Below are 4,625 nucleotides of genomic sequence, written 5' to 3'. Positions count from 1 at the left end.
ACCCCCCAGGTTAAGAACCGCTGGCTTAACCCCTGCACCGTCTATCCGTACTGCATCCACCCATCCACCCCCCCCCCTAATCCCCGTATGCACGGAGATTGTTTCGTTACGGAAAAGTACGTATTAGGTGAGGTCACGTAGAGGTCAATGTCACCATCACGTGGTTTTCCGACGCCGTATCTATCCGTAATATTTTCTGGAGGCGTTACTATGGCGACGCTATCGGGATTAATCTCCTGTTACCATGCAGGGTGGTTCAATACTCAGCGGACGTCAACTTATTAAATAGACACGTGTAAAAGTATTATTTCTTAAATAAATCAAAAAAAATAAAAAGTAATGTAGACAAATTAGGATTCACTTATTAGCGAATATGTTAATGAATACTCCAGTATAAAAATTACCATGAGTTTATGCAGTTATGGTATATAAAATAGTAAATAAGTCAGCCATATTCTTAGTGTCGCTGGAATAGCTTTCGCGACTACCAGAAAAGACGCCATTTTTAGACGGAGTGGTTCTAGACTGGTACAGCGTTCCTTTACCTTTATGCAAATAACCATAAACGAAGTGGCATTAAAAAGACGTTAACACACATCTGTATACGAAGTCGGTCCGTCAAAATATACAAAAATAATCTTTTTTTCTAATCAACTGGTTTATTTTACAATTCTATTTCCTGGGTGGTTTTCGAGTAGCTTGAAGTTGCGTTTCTCGATAGGTCCTCGCTATAACTATATAATTATTGGAAAGCTTATCCTTTTGTTGGTTACCTGCATGTATGTATACGTGTATGTGTACGCACTTGCACCTGTCTTTGTGGGTGTGTTTATGCGTACGCATGCTCGTGCGTACGCATGTTCGTGCGTGCGTGCGTTCGTACGTGCGTGCGTATGCGTGTTCGGGTGTGCGACTGTGCGTACGTGCGTGCGTGCGTGTGTTTGTGTGTGTGTGTTTGAGCATGTAGTGTCGTTAGATCACTGTTGTGCACATAGAATGCATGGCTAGCGATACATCTAACGTGTGCATTGATTTGTGGACGTCTACGTGAAATTCCATTCTTTTTCTACGTGGCATTTTGGTGGTAGATTTCATTCATGGTTTCATAGACATTAGCCAGTAATTCAGGTTCGGTTTGCTGAAATCAGTTCAATTCTAAAGCCAATATCTCATCTTATCTATCGTAGACTCAGACGATATATCACTTATAGCGTTTATGATCATTTCTTCATCTGTTCTATCAGTTCAGTGCAGGATAGACTTTTTAAGCAGTCATCGCTGTAAAAATATCAGGAGTTTCAAGTCACGACACTTTAAAACCAATTTGCGATGCTCAACATCTCCCTTGCTATGTTTACGTTAGCTACGCAGGTGATCTAACAAATTAGGTTTCGGATGGCGAGCCGCACCACTCCGTAATAACACGTGGTTGCACTCGGCAAACACCGGAATTGTTCGGTAAACATCGGGTGCACGCAGGGTTATTGGCTGGCTGCTGCTCTTTATATGGACACATTCGTCGGGCAACCCAGATTCCTATCTCTTATTATTGCGTGAAGCTGCGGCATGTCAAGGTGACCTCAAATTAAGCGTGTAAATGGTGTAAAGGTTGGGCTGTAGCTGCAAAAAATCGGATGATTGCATTTCTTTACACGTTCTTACGAAAATGATCCGGTGGAAATATGTCCTACGCGCGCCTCTGGTTCTGTCCCTAATTACTTGACCAAAGTTCGAAACTCGAGGTCTTGCCAGCATGATAGGAAGTAACCCATGAAATTGTTATCTTTGCTCGTTGTCCTATTGATTTAGTAAATATCAGGGCATAGCAAGATACGTGTAGCAGTGGAATCGGTGAGGTTTTTACTGAGCACCAGCATTCATTCACTGCGTCTTCATCTGTTGAACATTCGTCTTTCAGACGAAACTTATTAAATTTAGAAACCATTTTCTGGCAGACGCGCAAATAACGCTTGAAACTTCCCGGAGCGTAAAGCGCGGAGATTCAAAATAATTCCGGTATTTTTTCTTCTGTGTTGCTCTTTTTGCCACTTGAAAATTAATCAGTGAAACCTCGCGAACGATTTACAATGAAAGATGGCGGTGCTAACGCGTCCATTATTACGGGTCTCCTATATTCCGATGTAGAGAAAACTCGAGAAGAACGTAGAGAACGAGAAGAGGGTTTCATCACAGAATAGTCCGGGGTGCTGATTTCTTGTTTGTTGTGTGTGTGTGGCGTGCTATGACGGTTATATCAGGAGAGCTGCTATATGTGTGGTGTGCTGTGTATTCTCATATGCCTTAACAGGCGACTGGCTGCCAATTATTCTGCCTGCATACCGAAAGCTTCTCATATCTACACACGACAACACCTGCAGCAACAAGGAGCCCGTTGTCAGAAACAAAATTAGTCTAATTAGTGCTTAGGCAATAACATTTTCTCTAGACGTCGCGACAGGCAAGTTTGGTATTGGTTTATGAGGAAATTGCTCCGATTTTCAATGTGTCGTACTTCGCAGCGTTTCTGGTCAACGTCTAAAGAGAAAAGTTAGTTAAGAACTAATGTTAGGACAATTTTGTTCTGACAAGGCCAAATAAAGGTCTTCCGTCCGGGTGCGGTTCCATATCTCGTCATGAAGTATACAAATACATTAACAACGTCTACGGCTTTCGATCACACACTCTCACATGAATACCATCAAGTGGTTTATGAAGGGAGATTCCGTAGCGAGAGATTCGCTTTAACGCGATGATGGGGTCATGTAAGATGTATGTATATTATATATTAATTATATATAATGTATCTATATTTAAATATTTATACATATGTCTAAGCGAATGGCATGTGTTGTATATAAATATATATATAAATGTGTGTGTATATAATCGTTATACATCAATATATAAATATTGATATAAGAATTGTCATAATAGTGATTATGTGGCTTGGTTAGCGGAAACTCGCTGTTCTTGTAATCTACGTGTTCTCATCACTCCACCAGGAGAGCAGCGCAGGAGAGATCACATACGCTAGATGGCGCTAGTGTTTACATGGGCGCGTTGGGCTCAGGGAGGGAGAGGAGAGAGAGAGAGAGAGAGAGGAGAGAGAGGAGAGGGGAGAGAGAGAGAGGTGAGAGAGCGGAGAGAGAGAGAGAGAAGGAGGAAGAGAGAGAAGAGAGAGAGAGAGGAGAGAGAGAAGAGAGAGAGTGAGAGAGCGAGAGAGAGAAGAGAGTGGGAGAGGAGAGAGAGAGAGAGAGAGGAAGACGACACACATTTTTCTATCGTGTTTTATTGTTTTTGTTGCGATTCAGGGTTTGGAGTTAGCGGAATTTGTAGGCATATCTGACATCGTATTCATCATCATCATCATCATCATCATCATCTTCATCATCCATAAATCCCACGAATAGTCTGCTAGTTTTTAGTGGTGCACCGAGCGCCTCCTAGCGGCAAGCGATCTCTCCCCATGCGCACAGTTCTTTCATCGGCCATATCAAACATCGTGTGTGACCACACCTACAAAATACACTCATACACAACAGAACTGCAGCCATACTCGTGATACACAAGCTTCTAGGCCGCATGGCTCGCTACGCCATCAGCTAGTAGTAGCAGTTCACCTGCACAGCTCAACTCTGCTTTGCACGAGATGCTCTTGCGAGAAAGTGCGAGACGCTGCACGCAGAGAGGGCCACTGATCTAGATATGAACCTGTAATTATGACGAAAAACATTAAGTTTGTACTTAGATCAGTAAGAGAGAGAGAGAGAGACTCGGCTGTGGGCGAGGCCGCTTGATGCGGACGCCCTCCAGCGGTCGTAATCGTGATGATTCGTGACGTAATGATGACGTTGTCGCATTGTACGCCGCACACGTGACGCAGACGTGAATGAGTGTCGCGAGGAGGCGCCATGTCAGTACCGCTGTCGCAACACCAGGGGGAGCTACCGCTGCCTGTGTCCATACGGCTATCAGCTCCGGAGAGACAGGAAGACCTGCGTTGGTAAACATTGAATAGATACTTTACGATGTTATATGCGAGAAAGTGAGTCAGGCCTGTGGCGCTACGATCATTTATTTAGGAACATATACGGTATAGTGATATAACCTATGTTTTGTTTCTAATTATAGCATTGAGCTTTGCATTATTATTCATGATTATTTGCATATTGCGTAGCATAGTAATCGCATCACGTATAGCATAGCTATCACGTAGAATAGAATGCATCCTCGTATAGTTTAAGTTTCATGATAAAAACTTCATATAAAACGAAGTAGGTAAGTAAGTATAAACTTCTATAGGTGCAAGTCATGTGATTTGTTTTCCGAGAATATGTGAATATCATTTAAGCATTATAATAATTTTTTTATTAAAATTAAGTGTTTTATCATTTATCGTGTTCTACTGTGTAGCTGACATGCGCTGACTATAGTATGATATATAATGGCATACGATATATTGATACGCCATCTTGTTTATCGCTTGTAAATTTTTAATGTGCAACATCTAAACTGTCACTATTATATTTTAAAAATAGCTTAATAACTCGAACCTATGTATATTATAGCATCCATGCATATATATATATATATATATATATATATATATATATATATATATATAC

This window comes from Priapulus caudatus, unplaced genomic scaffold, assembly GCF_000485595.1.
Source record: "Priapulus caudatus unplaced genomic scaffold, Priapulus_caudatus-5.0.1 Scaffold3795, whole genome shotgun sequence".
NCBI classification, from domain to species: Eukaryota; Metazoa; Priapulida; class Priapulimorpha; order Priapulimorphida; family Priapulidae; genus Priapulus; species Priapulus caudatus.
Note: the sequence above shows the minus strand (reverse complement) of the source record.